The 21,060-nt window shown below is 44.2% G+C and overlaps 1 pseudogene; it reads left to right on the forward strand.

Annotated features, from left to right (window-relative positions):
• The first annotated feature begins 683 nt into the window (after nt 1-683).
• On the forward strand, nt 684-15,714 carry LOC124851542 (annotated as a pseudogene).
• Nucleotides 15,715-21,060: the final 5,346 nt, after the last annotated feature.

Raw genomic sequence — 21,060 nt, forward strand, 5'->3', positions numbered from 1 at the left:
GAACATGTCTGTGAAAGAGGAACCCCCCGATCTGGTTCACAGACCACAACCTTCCACCAAGTTTACTGGTAATCTGTCGTTTTTTATAATCCCACTAACGAACCAACCAACACACAAACATACTGGGTGAAAACAAAACCTCCTTGACAGAAGTAATGACAACCTGTGACTGTGACATGTGAGTTATCAGGAAATGTCTTCACAGAGAGAGGAAGAGGAGTCATGTTTCTGAGGAGGAGCAGTCGTCCTGCTGTGCTTCGTGTCAGGACGTCCTGAAGGATCCAGTCTCCACCAGCTGTGGACACTGGTTCTGCAGACAGTGCATCACCTCATACTGGGACCAGTCTGGTTCTTCAGGAGACTCCTCCTGTCCCCAGTGTGGACAAAGATCCAGAACAGGAGCTGGAGCTCAGACAGCCGGTCAGAGCAGCACTGTACATGTGTCTGCTGATGTCTTCACTTCTGACAACAGCACATGTGGTTTTATTTTGTTCCTTCATACAGCATCAACATTTAACATCGTTATAAAAGCACAAAGTTAAAAAGCTTTTATTTTCTGTAGTTTTTCTGTATCTGATGAAAACAATCAGCAGATTCTCAGATTCTCTGTCTCTGACATTGTTTCTTGTCTTTCAGCAGATCGTGGTCTGCAGGAGGTTTTAGATGAACATAAGCTCAGTGTGAGGAGGAGATGTGAACATGTGACTGAAGGAACTGATGAAACAGGAAGTAGAACCCTCCTCAACAGGATCTACACTGAGCTCTACATCACAGAGGGACAGAGTGAAGAGGTTAATACTCAACATGAGGTGAGGCAGCTTGAGACGGCTTCCAAGATGAAGAGCCTCCACGACGCTCCCATCAAGTGCCACGACATCTTTAAAGCCTCAACTGACCAGCAGAGCAGCATCAGAGTCGTCCTGACCAACGGCGTCGCTGGCGTTGGAAAAACCTTCTCGGTGCAGAAGTTCACTCTGGACTGGGCAGAGGGTTTAGAAAACCAAGATGTGGGTCTGCTGACTGTGCTTTGTTCAGGGCTGAACCTGGTGAAGGACCAGCAGCACAGTCTTCTCACGCTGCTCCGTGTTTTCCATCCAGCGTTACAGAAGCTCACGGCAGAGACGCCGCTGTCTGTAAACCTTTGTTCATCTTTGACGGCCTGGATGAAAGCAGACTTTCTCTGGACTTCAACCAGAGGGAGCTTGTGTCTGATGTCACACAGAGGTCATCAGTCAACGTGCTGCTGACAAACCTCATCCGGGGAATCTGCTTCCTCGGCTCTCGCCTGGATAACCTCCAGACCTGCGGCGGCCAATCAGATCCCTCCTACATGTGTTGACAGGGTCACAGAAGTACAAGGCTTCACTGAGGCCCAGAAGGAGGAGTACTTCAGGAGGAGATTCAGTGATGAAGAGCTGTGCAGCAGAATCATCTCACACATCAAGACGTCCAGGAGCCTCCACATCATGTGTCAAATCCCAGTCTTCTGCTGGATCAGTGCTACAGTTCTGGAGCACATGTTGACCACAGACCAGAGAGGAGAGCTGCCCAAGACCCTGACTGACCTGTACTCACACTTCCTGCTGGTTCAGACAAAGAGGAAGAACAACAAGTACGGTGAGGGACATGAGACGACTCCACAGCAGCTGACGGAGGCTGACAGGGACGTTCTCCTGAAGCTGGGAGGCTGGCACTTAAACAACTGGAGGAAGGAAACATCATGTTCTACCAAGAAGACCTGGAGCGGTGTGGTCTTAATGTCACAGAGGCCTCGGTGTACTCAGGAGTTTGTACTGAGATCTTCAGAAGAGAGTGTGTGATCTTCCAGAAATCAGTCTACTGCTTTGTTCATCTGAGCGTTCAGGAGTTTCTGGCTGCAGTCTACATGTTCCACTGTTACACCACGAGGAACACAGAAGAACTCAACAACTTCTTGGGAACATATGTGGACACAGACAGTGCCTCCTCCCTGAATGACCTCCTGAAGAGAACCATGAAGAAATCCCTCACCAGTACAAATGGACATCTGGACCTGTTTGTTCGCTTCCTTCACGGCCTCAGTCTGGAGTCCAACCAGAGAGTCTTAGGAGGCCTGCTGGGTCGGACAGGGAACAATCCAAAGATCATCCAGAGAGTCATCAACAACCTGAAGGAGATGGAGAGTGATGACATTTCTCCTGACAGAAGCATCAACATCTTCCACTGTCTGACTGAGATGAACGACCACTCAGTTCATCAGCAGATGCAACAGTTCCTGACGTCAGAGAACAAATCAAAGGAGAAACTCTCTGAGATCCACTGCTCAGCTCTGGCCTACATGCTGCAGATGTCAGAGGAGGTTCTGGATGAGTTGGACCTGAAGAAGTTCAACACATCAGACCAGGGTCGACGGAGACTGATCCCAGCTGTGAGGAACTGCAGGAAGGCTCTGTGAGTCCAGACATGATCAATAACATGTTCAATCAGTGGAGATGAGTCGTTCTTCAAATACACTCAGTGTTAAATGGTTCTCATTGTTTGGGGCAGCATGGTGTTGCAGTGGTCAACACTGTTAGTGCAGCCTTTCTGTGAGGAGGAGGTTCTCTGGTGTCTGCAGGTTTTGGTTCTGTAAACCAGCATGAGATGGAGTTGTTGGTGTGTGTGTGTGTGTGTGTGTGTGTGTGTGTGTGGGGGGTGCATGCGTGAAGTAATAATTATTGTTTTCTCATGTACAGATGAGAACAACTAGATCAGATGTGGAGAGTGAAATCCAATGTGATCACTGTGCTGGAGTTTGAGGGTTCAGACATACGACCATGTGGGGTGCAAGGGAGATTATTGTGTATACTGTATATATATATATATATATATATATATATATATATATATATATATATATATATATATATATATGAGCAAACAGCTAGCACCGAGTGAGGAGACGATCACTGAATCAGTGTTTTGGATGAGAATCACTGACGGTTCCTTTAAACTGAAGAAGCAGGAAATATAGTTTCTTCTTCTTTCTTGTCAAACTGAATTCCCACCCTGCGTTTGTACGCCACCACCAACCAGTGCAGTGTCCGTCCCTCCAGGTTCCTGACATGTGGACTTCACAATAATATGAGGTCACTGTAACCTTTGACCTTTGACCACTGAAATCTAATCAGTTTCTCTTTGAGTCAAAATGTGAAGAAATCCCCTAAAGACAGACTTGAGATATCATGTTCAAGAGGCCATGAACATGTTCTGTGACCTTGACCTTTGACCTTTGACCACCTGAATCTAATGAGTTCCTCTGTTAGTCTGAATGAACGCTTGGACCAAATCTGAAAGGATTCTCTTGAGGAGTTTTTAACAAAAAGGGGATTTACCAGGGTGAGGGTCACATGATCACGTTTTGTATGAATGTTGTGTTTTCTGATTTAATTCTCACAGATTTGATATTTTCTTTAATTACAGACTCGGTGGTTGTCGACTCTCAGAGACTCACTGTGAAGTCGTGGCCTCAGCTCTGAAGTCAGACCCCTCACATCTGAGAGAACTGGATCTGAGCTACAACGACCTGCAGTACTCAGGAGTGAAGCTGCTGTGTTCTGGACTGGAGAGTCCAAACTGTCGACTGGAGACTCTGAGGTCCTTAAATCCTTCTTCACTTTTCAGACTTTCTTTCTTATTGGGTCATTATTTATTTAAATTGTCTCAGTTCTGCTCTGCTCACTGTCCCTCAGTCATCTGTCACTCACCCAGCCTGTCAGTCACGTCCACCTCATCAACTCCATTCACCTGCACTCACCTGCTCCTGATCACTAAGAAAGTGTCAGTAAATAACATGTGGACTGAGGCCGAGCACTCGTCCTCCTCAGGTTTTCAAAATAAGACACGTTCTTATTGAAACACGTTGGACAGTTGATAAGTATAGAAACAAACAGGAAGTGAGTGTCAGGAGCCATCCCTACTTTAAACAGTGTTTAATTACACAAACCTGCTCAGTGACCAAACACAGAGAAGAAGGAGATGAATGAAACAATGGTCCAACATGTCTGATCTGATATTTATCTTCAGGTCACAGACTGGACTGAGGTCAGCAGCATGTTGAGAGTCTGTGTTGACATGATGACGATCCACAAACAAGAGGACACATTTTAATATTCATATTTCTTTATTCAGGTTGAAGTACTGCAGACTGTCAGAGATCAGCTGTTCTTCTCTGGCTTCAGCTCTGAGGTCAAACCCCTCTCATCTGAGAGAACTGAATCTGAGTGACAACAACCTGCAGGACTCAGGAGGAAGGAGCTGTGTGGTTTTCTACAGAGTCTAACCTGTCGACTGGAGAATCTGAGGTCAGTTCACTGACTGACTTTGTAGATCTCATATCTATAAAACAGCATTTATACCCAATTTATCTAATTTAATTCTAATTTAACATAATTCCTCTTCATACATAACTTGAATCCATTCATTAATTAATCTGTGATGTTTTCAATATTCAGCTACTTGTTAAAACACTGAGTTTAGTTCTGGATTTCCTAAACTGATCTGCAGGACAGAGACCGGTCCAAATAATCTATTTTACTGAATCAGGACTCGTTTTTAGTCCAACATGTCTGATTTCATATTTATCTTCCATGTTATGAGTCTGTGCTGACATGAATATGTGTCTGTTATTTTCACACATGAACTCAGTTTAATTTACAGTTAAGTTTTATTCTTTATCCAGGTTGTGGGGCTGCAGTCTGTCAGAGATCAGCTGTTCTTCTCTGGCTTCAGCTCTGAGGTCAAACCCCTCTCATCTGAGAGAACTGGATCTGAGAGACAACAACCTGCAGGACTCAGGAGTGAAGGAGCTGTGTGGTTTTCAGAGTCCAACCTGTCGACTGGAGACTCTGAGGTCAGTAGATGGTTGAGTCAGTCCACGCTGCTTTCATCAGTATGTTACTAAACACAGTCAGTATCACAGATCCAGGGTCTGTGCTACCAAGCAGGATTTGTGGTTATCAGGTTAACTTCAGGTCCATGTGTTTTTATTGACGAGTGATGTCAGGTGTCCACCACAGTGTCCTCAGAGTCAGTGAGACAGTGTGTGTCCTCAGAGACAGTGAGAGTCCTCAGAGACAGTCAGACAGTTTGTGTCCTCAGAGTCAGTGAGACAGTGTGTGTCCTCAGAGTCACTGAGACAGTGAGTCAGTGTGTGTCCTCAGAGACAGTGAGACAGTGAGTGTCCTCAGAGACAGTGTGTGTCCTCAGAGACAGTGAGGCAGTGGGTGTCCTCAGAGTCAGTGAGACAGTGTGTGTCCTCAGAGTCAGTGAGACAGTGTGTTCTCAGAGTCAGTGAGACAGTGTGTGTCCTCAGAGACAGTGAGACAGTGTGTGTCCTCAGAGACAGTGAGACAGTGTGTGTCCTCAGAGTCAGTGAGACAGTGTGTGTCCTCAGAGACAGTGAGACAGTGTGTGTCATCAGAGTCAGTGAGACAGTGTGTGTCTCAGAGTCAGTGAGACAGTGTGTGTCCTCAGAGACAGTGAGACAGTGTGTGTCATCAGAGTCAGTGAGACAGTGTGTGTCCTCAGAGACAGTGAGACAGTGTGTGTCCTCAGAGACAGTGAGACAGTGTGTGTCTTCCACTCGTCTTGTTAGTAAACAACAGATTCAGATCTCGTGGCCTCGAGTTATTTATCTCGTTCACACGTTATTATGTCGTGGTCACGTAATATATTTTTACCAAATGCCACCAGGGGGCGCTGTAACTTACACATTGACACGATCCCAGATGTTTCACCAGCTGTTCTTCCTGCATTTAGCAGCTGTGACTGAGTTTCTTTTATTCTGGATCATGTGTTTGTTTTCCTCTGATTTTTATTATAGAACAGTTTGATCCTGGTTGTGAAATATGAGGCTCTGCTGTCAGTCAAACTGTCCATGTCTGTGATTGGTCTTACACAGTAAACCCGCCTCCTTTATGTGCACGCTCAGATCTCAAGGAGGAAAACCTGAGTTAACTTAACGAGTTGATAACCAGCGCCATGTGACCACTTAGCCTGACTGTGTCTGTCAGGTTCAGTTGAGCTGGATCTCAGAAAGATCTCCTGGACATGTTGAAGTGTCTTCAGATTCGGCCTCAGTGTTTCCTCAGTGAAGCTGTGAGAGGACAATGAGGACAGACGTCAGGATTGGGCAGAGACACAGAGACACAACAGTCGGCCAATCGGACGAGCCACAAGCTGCTTGGGATCATTTGATTGAGTTGACGTGAAGACGACAGTTGTTGTTGTTTTCATGTGAACAGGAAATGAAGCTGGACCACAGCTGACAGCCTCACACGAGGAACAGAGACGCTGTCGTCTTCATCTGATCTGAGACAGTTTGTTCTCTCACTTCATCAGTGAAGAACTGATCAGGTGGATCTTTGTCACAGCTCTGAGATCAGTGGGACTGAAGCCTCTCCTCATCACCATGGTAACCAGGAGCTCTTTATACAGAGCAGAACCTCTGCTGAGGTCCATCTGTCTCATCTGGTCCCAGTTTGTCAGAAGCAGATGTTCATCAACACACAGTGAAACATGTCTTCACCTGTAACAGCAGTAAATCCACCTCTCAGGTGTCCACTCTGCACTTTGACATGCAGAGGAAACACACTTAGCTCTTAGCGTGTTCATTCCAACACGTGAACATGAAGCAGAGAGGAAGCTGCTCCACCTCTGAACAGGACTGAAGTCCCTGCTGCTCTTTCTACTGGATGTGCTGCATCACTGACTCACAGCTGATGAAGTGAGTCTCTGTAACACTGATGTCTTCTTCTCTCAACAGGTGGTGATCTTGGTGGAGGTGAGTGTGAAGAGGACAGTGTGTGTGGACGGAGGCTGAGCTGTGTCCTGAGGATCCAGAGGCTGAAGCAGCAGCAGCTTGTGTGTAGTCTCCAATCTACACAACCCCTAATCTGCATGTGTTTGTGAGATGAAGCCGGAGCACCTGGAGAAAACACGGGGAGAACATGCAGACTCCACACAGGAAGACCCCATCTGAACCGGATTCAAACCAGCAACCTTCTTGTCCCGATTGTGTTTATTCACATGAAGAATGTGTTTATTGAAATGACACAACACAAGCAGAATATATAAACCCTCTATAAAGAGTCACATACAGTGTATTTAAGTTTGTCTTTATTATTGTCCACCTTTGTCCCTCAGTATGTCTCCATGTGTGTAGAACCACATTCTGTGTATATGTTTGTTTATGATCTTAAAGTTCCTGGATTCACGTCACAAATTGATTTAGTTCCACACAAAGTTAAACACATTGAAATCACTTTGAGTTTAAAATCAGAGTTTTGTCTTTGACACAAAAGATCAAAACTCTGGACTTAAAAATGGGACGTTTTCATTTCTGCATCAGGTGCAGAGCGGTGGTGGCTTTTCTACTTTTGACCCACAGGTGGCGCTGTAGTATAACAGCAGCACATCCCAGTCAAAGCCTTTATATTCAGTCTATGAGTCAAACACATGGATCATTTCCTCTGTGACAAACCAGATGTAACGAGAAGAAAAACATCTCAGAGAGAAAAGTCCTGTTTCTACTTGTCTCTGCTTTAATGCTCAATAAACATCCTTCCACCGACTTCACTGGAATCATGACTCTGCTTTTCTTTCCTCTTGCAAACAAACAGGTGGAAACATCTCGTCCTTGGTGCAGGTAAAAGAACAAAATCACCAGTTTGACATAATGGAAACAACCAGAAGAAAAGTGAATGTCACATTTACAGTATGAAGAAGAGTCGATGAAGAGCAGAGCATCTTTAAGTCTCTGAGGAAACTTTTTATGATATTTCATAGAAAACAGAAGGATTTTATACAAACGTCCTTGTGCTCCGCACTGCAATGCATTGCCTTGTGGTGTGTGCACCATAATTACTAATTAACTTTAAACCAATTGTAAACCAGGTTGTAATTTAAGAAATGAAATGCCAGTGTATTCAGATGCATGTATTCCTGTGTGTTGAAATCTGGTGATACTCTGAGTTCCCGTAGCAGGAGGGAAGGTTAAGGACTACACATAATATTCTGTTCCCAATATAGAGATGGATCAAAGGAGCCAAAGAATGGAAAGACTGGGTTTGTTGTCCCAGAATTAAATCTAAATATAAAGGAAAGAACAGCACATCACAGTATATACAGTTGAGATGTTGGCAATAGCAATGGCATCACAGTGGACAGAGCAAAACCAGATTAATCAGCATTGGTATCAGTACAGTCATCCCACAGCAGAGCAGATACACTGTATGAAACACACCAGACACTATTCAGACGACATCACACACAAACAGAAGTCCGGTTCATGTGGATCCCAGCTCACTGAGCATCGAGGGCAATGAAATGGACAAAACACTGTTTAAAACAGGAGAGAGTCATAGAGGAAGCTTTCAGTGAGGCCCAAGCTAAAGCAGGAATTAGAAGCAACATCATGACTGACTGGAAAAACCATGAGGGAGGAAAAGGATCATCGATATGAAACAAAACAAAAAGTGGGATGAATGAAAACAATGATTAAAACAGCAGAGAGCAAACAGTCATATCAAGGTGAAGATGAGGACTCACAGGATTAAACACAACAATCATTTAATATCATCCATCAGTGTGAATGTGGCTCAGGGGAAGAAAGTGTGGAGCATCAGGAATATAAAGAGAAAGAGAAAAGCTACAGAAGCAGCTGAGGAAATGTTAAACCTAAAGAATCTGTTCAGTATTGAGGAAGCGAAATATAAAGTTTGAGTTTTTAAAAGAAACTGGATCAATGAGGAGGATTTAAGTTGAAGGGTTTTTTATTTGTCTTCATGTATTTCCGCAGACCAAACACTCCGGCACAGTAGGTGGCGCTAATGCACCTTGAACCTTAGGTGCCACCCTCCATGACAGCAGAAGAAGATCCCGGAGCAGTGGTCCCACACACCTGCAGCACGTGACGCTCATCACTCAGCTGATTGGAGGAACTCAGGGGGAGGAGCTGCTACACGTCACTACAGCAAACAGCGTTTTAACAGAGACTTTCATTTGAACCAGTTTCACACATGAAGCGAACTGAACGTGTTTCACACTGACTCACAGATTCCTTCCTGTTCAGAGTCATTTCCTCTGAGTCGGTCACTTAGCTCTTCCTGTTAGCGTTAGCATTGATGTGTTGACTCCATTGGTCCAGAGTGTTGTTGCTTTGTCAGCTCATTAACGCAGCTGCTCTAATTCTTCATATCATTATTAATAACCACACTAACGGCTTCATTGTGTTTGTGTTCAGCAGCGAGCTGCTAAATACAGTGTGGGGCTGAACCAGTCAAACAAACACGTGTTTCACTGCTCTGAACGGCTCTTTCACATCTTTATTGTTTACATGGATTAGTCTCATTTCGTCACATTACAGGAACCATGTCATGTGAAATATTAGTATTATATTTATAATGTAATGTTGCAGAGTATTTTTGTGTTAGACAATCACACAACAAACCAGTGGTTGTGAAGAGAGTTTCTGTTTGTGCTTATACAGGCCAGGTTTTAATGGAGCCCTGATCTTTGGATGGGAAGCTTCTGAATGGATGAAACCACACTGAACCTCCAGCAACACACTTCACAATATCCACCTTTTCCTGCCAAGGCGGTAGGAAGTAACCCTCCATATATTCCCCATTCACACAGCACATGCCCCTGTTGCTTTCTGGTTCTGACTTTAACCAGACTGATGGACCTAACGGACGTTTGGACATTATTCCAGTGCTGGAAAGCATTAACTCTAAACGTGTGTGTGTGTGTGTGAGCTCATGGAGTCTTGAAATGCTGAAATAGTTTGTGACTTTGACGTTATTGTGGAATCAGAATATTCACAAGTGCACTTAAGAAATAAGATAAAGAAAGAGTTTGAATTGATGTTCAACTGTGGACATTCGGGTGAAATGTGATAATGTGATGACCAAATGTTAAATATCTTATGGAACTCTCTGAGTCTGATTATCAGGAGAAGACGTTTAAAGAACAAGTCTGGTGATATTTTCTATTTTCTTCTCGATGATATAAAAATATTGTGTGTCCATCCACAGCCTGACACTTCTCATGTGTTTGTGCCATAGAGCTCCATCCGCCGCTGGAAATAGTCCCCGTCAAATGCACTGTTTCCTCCTGTGAGCGGCTGTTTCAGGAAGCTCCACTCCACAGGTCAACGTGCTGAGTTTCACGTTATAGCCTGAAACTGATCTTCCCATTCTAGAGTAAAGCAGCTCTTCATACAATTTAGACAAGTGAAAACATCACTGATTATTTTATATTTAATTTCTAACAATAGATCAATTCACCTGAATCTTACACACTGGAGCTTTAAATGGTCTGTGAGCAACTCTCTTATCTACTGTAAAGAGAGAGAGGAGGAGCCTGAGAACAGGGAAGTGTCAGACTCCATTTTCACCTGGATGAGCAGAAGGAAGAAAAGTGAGCAGGTGAGTGTGAACACAACTTTCTGAAAGTTTTACTGTCACACTCTCACACCTGCTGTTAACATCCGTCTGCTGATCACACCACTCTAAGTTGGTCAGTTCACACCTGGTGACAGACGGAGTTTCATGTGATCGGATCCCCAGAGACAGATGTGAACAGCAGGTCTGGAACAAAGAGCCTTCAAAGGACTAATTCACAGAGTTAACTCACAGTTTCACTTTTTATCTTCATCACATCTGTTCATCAAGTGTTTAATAACAACAATAGATTATTTGGACCCGGTCTCTGTCCTGCAGATCAGTTTAGGAAATCCAGAACTAAACTCAGTGTTTTAACAAGTAGCTGAATATTTAAAATGTCACAGATTAATTCATGAATGGATTCAAGTTATGTATGAAGAGGAATTATGTTAAATTAGAATTAAATGAGATAAATTGGGTATAAATGCTGTTTTATAGATATGAGATCTACAAAAGTCAGTCAGTGAACTGACCCCAGAGTCTCAGTTGACAGGTTGGACTCTGTAGAAAACCACACAGCTCCTTCACTCCTGAGTCCTGCAGGTCGTTTCCTATCAGATCCAGTTCTCTCAGATGAGAGGGGTTTGACCTCAGAGCTGAAGCCAGAGAAGAACAGCTGATCTCTGACATTCTGCAGTCCCACAACCTGGATAAAGAAATATTAATATTTGAAATATCAGATCAGACATGTTGGACCATTGTTTCATTCATCTGCTTCTTCTCTGTGTCATTCATCTTTGACGGCCTGGATGAAAGCAGACCTTCTCTGGACTTCAACCAGAGGGAGCTTGTGTCTGATGTCACACAGAGGTCATCAGTCAACGTGCTGCTGACAAACCTCATCCGGGAATCTGCTTCCCTCGGCTCTGTCTGGATAACCTCCAGACCTGCGGCCAATCAGATCCCTCCTGCATGTGTTGACAGGGTCACTGAAGTACGAGGCTTCACTGACGCCCAGAAGGAGGAGTACTTCAGGAGGAGATTCAGTGATGAAGAGCTGTGCAGCAGAATCATCTCACATCAAGACGTCCAGGAGCCTCACATCATGTGTCAAATCCCAGTCTTCTGCTGGATCAGTGCTACAGTTCTGGAGCACATGTTGACCACAGACCAGAGAGGAGAGCTGCCCAAGACCTGACTGACCTGTACTCACACTTCCTGCTGGTTCAGACAAGAGGAAGAACAAAAGTACGGTGAGGGACATGAGACGACTCCACAGCAGCTGACGGAGGCTGACAGGGACGTTCTCCTGAAGCTGGGGAGGCTGGCACTTAAACATCTGGAGGAAGGAAACATCATGTTCTACCAAGAAGACCTGGAGCGGTGTGGTCTTAATGTCACAGAGGCCTCGGTGTACTCAGGAGTTTGTACTGAGATCTTCAGAAGAGAGTGTGTGATCTTCCAGAAATCAGTCTACTGCTTTGTTCATCTGAGCGTTCAGGAGTTTCTGGCTGCAGTCTACATGTTCCACTGTTACACCAAGAGGAACACAGAAGAACTCAACAACTTCTTGGGAACATATGTGGACACAGACAGTACCTTCTCCTGAATGACCTCCTGAAGAGAACCATGAAGAAATCCCTCACCAGTACAAATGGTCATCTGGACCTGTTTGTTCGCTTCCTTCACGGCCTCAGTCTGGAGTCCAACCAGAGAGTCTTAGGAGGCCTGCTGGGTCGGACAGAGAACAATCCAGAGATCATCCAGAGAGTCATCAACAACCTGAAGGAGATGGAGAGTGATGACATTTCTCCTGACAGAAGCATCAACATCTTCCACTGTCTGACTGAGATGAACGACCACTCAGTTCATCAGCAGATGCAACAGTTCCTGACGTCAGAGAACAAATCAGAGGAGAAACTCTCTGAGATCCACTGCTCAGCTCTGGCCTACATGCTGCAGATGTCAGAGGAGGTTCTGGATGAGTTGGACCTGAAGAAGTTCAACACATCATACCAGGGTCGATGGAGACTGATCCCAGCTGTGAGGAACTGCAGGAAGGCTCGGTGAGTCCAGACATGATCAATAACATGTTCAATCAGTGGAGATGAGTCGTTCTTCAAATACACTCAGTGTTAAATGGTTCTCATTGTTTGGGGCAGCATGGTGTTGCAGTGGTCAACACTGTTAGTGCAGCCTTTCTGTGAGGAGGAGGTTCTCCTGGTGTCTGCAGGGTTTTCTCTGGGTTCTCCAGCTTCCTCCACAAACCCAAAGACATGTAGATCGGAGTTAGGTTGATTTGAGTCAAAATGTGAAGAAATCCCCTAAAGACAGACTTGAGATATCATGTTCAAGAGGCCATGAACATGTTCTGTGACCTTGACCTTTGACCTTTGACCACCTGAATTTAATGAGTTCCTCTGTCAGTCTGAATGAACGCTTGGACCAAATTCGAAAGGATTCTCTTGAGGTGTTTTTAACAAAAAGGGGATTTACCAGGGTGAGGGTCACATGATCACGTTTTGTATGAATGTTGTGTTTTCTGATTTAATTCTCACAGATTTGATATTTTCTTTAATTACAGACTCGGTGGTTGTGGACTCTCAGAGACTCACTGTGAAGTCGTGGCCTCAGCTCTGAAGTCAGACCCCTCACATCTGAGAGAACTGGATCTGAGCTACAGCAGCTGCAGGACTCGGGGGTGAAGATGCTGTTTGCTGGTCTAGAGAGTCCAAACTGTCGACTGGAGACTCTGAGGTCCTTAAATCCTTCTTCACTTTTCAGACTTTCTTTCTTATTGGGTCATTATTTAGTTAAATTGTCTCAGTTCTGCTCTGCTCACTGTCCCTCAGTCATCTGTCACTCACCCAGCCTGTCAGTCACGTCCACCTCATCAGCTCCATTCACCTGCACTCACCTGCTCCTGATCACTAAGAAAGTGTCAGTAAATAACATGTGGACTGAGGCCGAGCACTCGTCCTCCTCAGCTTTTCAAAATAAGACACATTCTTATTGAAACACGTTGGACAGTTGATAAGTATAGAAACAAACAGGAAGTGACTGTCAGGAGCCATCCTACTTTAAACAGTGTTTAATTACACAAACCTGCTCAGTGACCAAACACAGAGAAGAAGCTGATGAATGAAACAATGGTCCAACATGTCTGATCTGATATTTATCTTCAGGTCACAGACTGGACTGAGGTCAGCAGCATGTTGAGAGTCTGTGTTGACATGATGACGATCCACAACAACAGGAGGACACATTCTAATATTCATATTTCTTTATCCAGGTTGAAGAGCTGCAGTCTGACAGAGATCAGCTGTTCTTCTCTGGCTTCAGCTCTGAGGTCAAACCCCTCTCATCTGAGAGAACTGGATCTGAGTAGAAACAACGACCTGCAGGACTCAGGAGTGAAGGAGCTGTGTGGTTTTCTACAGAGTCCAACCTGTCGACTGGAGACTCTGAGGTCAGTTCACTGACTGACTTTTGTAGATCTCATATCTATAAAACAGCATTTATACACAATTTATCTCATTTAATTCTAATTTAACATAATTCCTACATAACTTGAATCCATTCATTAATTAATCTGTGACATTTAATATTCAGCTACTTGTCAAAACACTGAGTTTAGTTCTGGATTTCCTAAACTGATCTGCAGGACAGAGACCGGGTCCAAATAATCTATTTGTACTGAATCAGGACTCGTTTTTAGTCCAACATGTCTGATTTCATATTTATCTTCCATGTTATGAGTCTGTGCTGACATGAATATGTGTCTGTTATTTTCACACATGAACTCAGTTTAATTTACAGTTAAGTTTTATTCTTTATCCAGGTTGAAGGAGTGCAGTCTGTCAGAGATCAGCTGTTCTTCTCTGGCTTCAGCTCTGAGGTCAAACCCCTCTCATCTGAGAGAACTGGATCTGAGCTACAATGACCTGCAGGACTCAGGAGTGAAGGAGCTGTGTGGTTTTCTACAGAGTCCAACCTGTCAACTGGAGACTCTGAGGTCAGACATCATGTTTTAATGTTAAAGGTTCAGTGTGTAGAATGTAGTGACATCTAGTGCTGAAGTGTCGTGTTGCAGCTGAGTACGAAGTTCTTCAGCCCTGTTTCTTCCACTTTGGGTTCATTTCCAACATGAAACCCTTCCTCTGGTTTCAGGACTTAAACGGGGTCGTCCATGCCTTTATCTTTTCACCACTAGATCTCTGTCCCGCCCTGTACACACGTGTTCCTCAGGCTCCCTGCACCACTTTCAACTGGTCCAACTGCTGCTCAGATCATCGCCACTTCAAGAAAACATGATCATAGAACTGCTCGCCCTTTCACACATCAACTGTGGAACATGTTCTGACAAGTGGGTCGGACATTTTCTGGAGCTGAAGCAGCAGCAGGAGATTGTCCGGGTCCGACTCGTTCACAGCAACAGGAACATGTGGGAATATTCAGACGAGGGGAGCCAAAACACATATCTCCATGATAACCATGGTTACGTTAAGTTATGTTAAGTTACAGGTTCACTGTGAAGGAGTTAGTGACGTCTCCAGGTGTCGTACATGTGGACGTAGTCCACTTGTTCACGTGTACGACTCCTGAACATGTCCAGCAAGATATTTAGAGACATCTAGTGGTGAAGTTACATATTACAAACAACTGACCCCGAGGACACGGGGACTTTCAAGCTGTTTTCAGTCATGAACTCTGTAAAATAGTGTCTGGACATTTTCTGGAGTTTGACTTCCACATATGAAGAACGGGTGGAGCAGCAGGAGGCCGGACATGACGTATAAATCCTGCTGTGGAAAGATCAGTGTTGTTGTTTACAGCTCATCCACACCGGCGTCGGCCCTCATCACCAAAAGATCTGGAATCTCCTCGTGTTTCCAAGTTGACGTCTTCGTCTTCTACGTGTCCGGCTCCTCTTCTTCATCCTGAGATATTTGTGTTCTTCCAGTTTCACGTCCGTCACGTGTTTGTGTCCTCAACACGTCCACTCGCTCTCTGTGAATCCTCTGGACATTCACCTGCTCTATTCTCACATGGACTCACTCAGAAACTTTATTAGGAGGCTGCAGGAGAAGTTCCAGAAAATGTCCAGAACAACTTGACTCAGACTTCAGGTCTGAAAACAGAGACAGTGATGTTTAGTCAAAGTCCTTTATTTTCACACATGAACTCAGTTTAATTTACAGTTAAGTTTTATTCTTTATCCAGGTTGTGGAGCTGCAGACTGTCAGAGATCAGCTGTTCTTCTCTGGCTTCAGCTCTGAGGTCAAACCCCTCTCATCTGAGAGAACTGGATCTGAGAGACAACAACCTGCAGGACTCAGGAGTGAAGGAGCTGCTTGATCTACAGCAGAGTCCAACCTGTCGACTGGAGACTGTGAGGTCAGTAGATGGTTGAGTCAGTCCACGCTGCTTTCATCAGTATTTTACTAAACACAGTCAGTATCACAGATCCAGGGTCTGTGCTACAAGCAGGATTTGTGGTTATCAGGTTAACTTCAGGTCCATGTGTTTTTATTGTGAGTGATGTCAGGTGTCCACCACAGTGTCCTCAGAGTCAGTGAGACAGTGTGTCCTCAGAGACAGTGAGAGTCCTCAGAGACAGTCAGACAGTTTGTGTCCTCAGAGTCAGTGAGACAGTGTGTGTCCTCAAGTCACTGAGACAGTGAGTCAGGTGTGTCCTCAGAGACAGTGAGACAGTGAGTGTCCTCAGAGACAGTGAGACAGTGTGTTCTCAGAGTCAGTGAGACAGTGTGTGTGTCTCAGAGACAGTGAGACAGTGTGTGTCATCAGAGTCAGTGAGACAGTGTGTGTCTCAGAGAGGTGAGACAGTGTGTGTCCTCAGAGACAGTGAGACGTGTGTGTCTCTCAGAGTCAGTGGGAGTCAGTGTGTGTCTCTCAGAGACAGTGAGACAGTGTGTGTCCTCAGAGACAGTGTATGGTCTCTCAGAGACAGTGGAGACAGTGTGTGTCTCAGAGACAGTGTGTGTCCTCAGGGACAGTGAGACAGTGTGTCTCAGAGACAGTGAGACAGTGTGTATCCTGTGAGATGTGTGTCCTCAGAGTTAGTAAGACAGTGTGTGTCCTCAGAGGCAGTGAGAGTAGTGTGTCCTCAGAGTCACTGAGACAGTGAGTCAGTGTGTGTCCTCAGAGACAGTGAGACAGTGTGTGTCTCAGAGACAGTGTGTGTCCTCAGAGACAGTGAGACAGTGTGTGTCTTCCACTCGCCTTGTTAGTAAACAACAGATCTTGATCTCGTGGCCTCGAGTTATTTATCCTGCTCACACGTGCTGTCATGGTCACGTAATATATTTTTACCAAATGATACCAGGGGCGCTGTAACTTACACATTGACACGATCCCAGATGTTTTACCAGCTGTTCTTCCTGCATTTAACAGCTGTGATCACGAGTTTCTTTATTCTGGATCATGTGTTTGTTCTCTCTGATTTTTATTATAGAACAGTTTGATCCTGGTTGTGAAATATGAGGTTTCAGTTGCCGTCAAACTGTCCATGTCTGTGATTGGTCTTACACAGCAAACCCCGCCCCTTTATGTGCACGCCAGATCTCATGAGGAAAACCTGAGTTAACTTAACGAAGTTGATAACCAGCGCTCATGTGACCACTTAGCCTGACTGTGTCTGTCAGGTTCAGTTGAGCTGGACCTCAGAAAAGATCTCCTGGACATGCTGAAGTGGCTTTAGGTTCAGGCCTCAGTGTTTCAGTGAAGCTGTGAGAGGACAATGAGGACAGACGTCAGGATTGGACAGAGTACACAGAGAGACAACAGTCGGCCAATCAGACGCAGCCACAAGCTGCTTGGGATCATTTGATTGAGTTGACGTGAAGACGACAGTTGTTGCTTGCTTTCATGTGAACAGGAAAATGAAGCTGGACCACAGCTGACAGCCTCACACGAACAGAGACGGTGTCGCCTTCATCTGATCTGAGACAGTTTGTTCTCTCACTTCATCAGTGAAGAACTGATCAGGTGGATCTTTGTCACAGCTCTGAGATCAGTGGACTGAAGCCTCTCTCATCACCATGGTAACCAGGGGAGCTCTTTTATATGACCAGAACTCCTGCTGAGGTCCATCTGTCTCATCTGGTCCCAGTTTGTCAGAAGCAGATGTCTATCAACACACAGGAAACATGTCTTCACCTGTAACAGCAGTAATCCACCTCTCAGGTGTCCACTCTGCACTTTGACATGCAGAGGAAACACACTTGACCTTGGCGCGTGTTCATTCCAACACGTGAACATGAAGCAGAGGAAGTTGCTCCACTCTGGAACAGGACTGAAGTCCCTGCTCTTTCTACTGGATGTGTGCTGTATCACTGACTCACAGCTGATGAAGTGAGTCTCTGTAACACTGATGTCTTCTTCTCTCAACAGGGTGATCTTGGTGGAGGGGAGTAAAGAGGACAGTGTGTGTGGACGGAGGCTGAGCTGTGTCCTGAGTGGATCCAGAGGCTGAAGCAGCAGCTTGTTTGTAGTCTCCAATCTACACAACCTCTAATCTCGTGCTAAGCCAGAGATGAAGCCGAGCACCTGAGAAAACACGGGAGAACATGAGACTCACACAGGAAGACTCTATCTGAACCGGGATTCAAACCAGCAACCTTCTTGTCCCGATTATGTTTATTCACATGAAGAATGTGTTTATTGAAATGACACAACACAAGCAGAATATATAAACCTCTATAAAGAGTCACATACAGTGTGTTTAAGTTTGTCTTTACATTGTCCACCTTTGTCCTCAGTATGTCTCCATGTGTGTATAGAACCACATTCTGTGTATATGTTTGTTTATGATCTTAAAGTTCCTGATTCATCACAAATTGATTTAGTTCCACACAAAGTTAAACACATTGAAATCACTTTGAGTTTAAAATCAGAGTTTTGTCTTTGACACAAAAGATCAAAACTTGGACTTAAAAATGGACGTTTTCATTTCTGCATCAGGTAGAGCGGTGGCTTTTCTACTTTTGACCTTACAGGTGGCGCTGTAGTATAACAGCAGCAATATCCCAGTCAAAGCCTTTATATTCAGTCTATGAGTCAAACACATGGATCATTTCCTCTGTGACAAAACCAGATGTAACGAGAAGAAAAACATCTCAGAGAGAAAAGTCCTGTTTCTACTTGTCTCGCTTTTAATGCTCAATAAACATCCTTCCACCGACTTCACTGGAATTCATGACTCTGCTTTTCTTTCCTCTTACAACAAACAGGTGGAAACATCTCGCCCTTGGTGCAGTAAAAGAACAAAACTACCAGTTTGACATAATGGAAACAACTAGAAGAAAGTGGGAATGAGACATTTACAGTATGAAGAAGAGTCGATGAAGAGCAGAGCATCTTTAAGTCTCTGAGGAAACTTCTTTTATGATATTTCATAGAAAACAGAAGGATTTATACAAAATGTCCTTGTGCTCCGCACTGCAATGCATTGCCTTGCAGTGTGTGCACCATAATTACTTAATTAATTTTAAACCAATTGTAAACTAGGTTGTAATTTAACAAATGAAATGCCAGTGTATTTCAGACGCATGTGTATTCCTGTGTGTTGAAATCTGTGATACTCTGAGTTCCCAAGCAGAGGGAAGAAGTAAGGACTACAGCACATTCTGTTCCTAATATAGAGATGGATCAAAGGAGCCAAAGAATGGCAAAGACTGGGTTTGTTGTCCAAGAATTAACCAAATATAAAGGAAATAACAGCAGATCACAGTATATACAGTTGAGATGTTGGCAACAGCAAATGGCATCAATATGGACAGAGCAAAACCAGATTAATCAGCATTGCATCAGTATGAATGGTCCCACAGCAGAGCAGATACACTTAAGAAACACACCAGACACTATTCAGACGACATCACACACAAACACAGAAGTCCGGTTCATGGGATCCCAGCTCACTGAGCATCGAGGGGCAATGAATGGACAAACACTGTTTGGTAACAGGAGAGAGTCAGAGGAAGCTTCAGTGAGGCCCAAGCTAAAGCAGGAATTAGAAGCAACATCATGACTGACTGGAAAAACCATGAGGAGGAAAAGGATCATCGATATGAAATAAAACAAAAAGTGGATGAATGAAAATAATGATTGAAAAGAAAAGAGAGCAAACAGTCACATTGAGTGAAGATGAGGACTCACAGGATTAAACACAAATAATCATTTAATATCATCCATCAGTGTGAATGTGGCTCAGGGGAAGAAAGTGGAGCATCAGGAATATAAAGAGAAAGAGAAAGCCACAGAAGCAGCTGAGGAAACGTTAAACCTAAAGAATCTGTTCAGTATTGAGGAAGGAATATAAAGTTTGAGTTTTTAAAAGAAACTTGATCAATGAGGAGGATTTAAGTTGAAGGGTTTTTTATTTGTCTTCATGTATTTCCGCAGACCAAACACTTGTTATTGCAAGTGCCACGCACCTTGGACTCAGGTGCCACCCTCCATGACAGCAGAAGAAGATCCTGAGCAGTGGTCCCGCTGACACCTGCACGCGGACGCCATCACTCAGCTTATTTGAGAACTCAGGAGGAGCTGCCACATTGCCAGCAAACAGCGCGAACAGAGACTTTCATTTGAACCAGTTTCACACATGAAGCGAACTGGAACGTGTTTCACTGACTCGCTGCCAGATTCTTCCTGTTCAGAGTCATTTCTCTGAGTCGGCCACTTAGCTCTTCCTAAGAAGCGCAGTACTTCGATGTTGACTCATTGGGTTCAGAGCGTTGCTGCTTTGTCAGCTCACACGCAGCTGCTCTAATTCTTTCATATCATTATTAATAAACCAATTTAAACGCTTCATTGTGTTTGTGTTCAGCAGCGAGCTGCTAAATACAGTGGGGCTGAACCAGTCAAACAAACACGTGTGTTTCACTGCTCTGGAACGGCTCTTCACATCTTCATTGTTTACATGATTAGTCTCATTTCGTCAAGGTCACAGAACCAAGTGTCATGTGAAATATTAGTATTATATTTATAATGTAATGTTGTATATTTTTGTGTTAATAATCACACAACAAACCAGTGGTTGCAAGAGAGTTTGTTTGTGCTTATACAGGCCAGGTTTTAATGGAGCCCTGATCTTTGGATGGGAAGCTTCTGAATGGATGAAACCACGCTGAACTCCTCCAGCAACACACTTCACAATATCCACCTTTTCCTTGCCAAGGCGGTAGGAAGTAACCCTCCATATATTTCCATTCACACAGCACATGCCCTGTTAAGCTTGTTCTGACTTTGACTAGACTGGGATGGATTCCAATGACGTGCTGGATTATTCCAGTGCTGGGAAAGCATTAACTCTAAACGTGTGTGTGTGTGTGTGTGAGCTCATGGAGTCTTGTGTTGGAAGAAGCAGACTTTGATGCTATTGTGGAATCAGAATATTCACAAGTGCACTTAAGAAATAAGATAAAAGAAAGAGTTTGAATTGATGTTCAACTGTATATCTCTGGTGAAATGTGATAATGTGATGACCAAATGTTAAATATCTTATGGAACTCTCTCTGAGTCTGATTATCAGGAGAAGACGCTAAAAGAACAAGTCTGGTGATATTTTCACTTCTTTCTGATGATATAAAATATTGTGTGTCCATATCCACAGCCTGACACATCTCATGTG

Source organism: Hippoglossus stenolepis, chromosome 3 (assembly GCF_022539355.2).
Source record: "Hippoglossus stenolepis isolate QCI-W04-F060 chromosome 3, HSTE1.2, whole genome shotgun sequence".
NCBI classification, from domain to species: Eukaryota; Metazoa; Chordata; class Actinopteri; order Pleuronectiformes; family Pleuronectidae; genus Hippoglossus; species Hippoglossus stenolepis.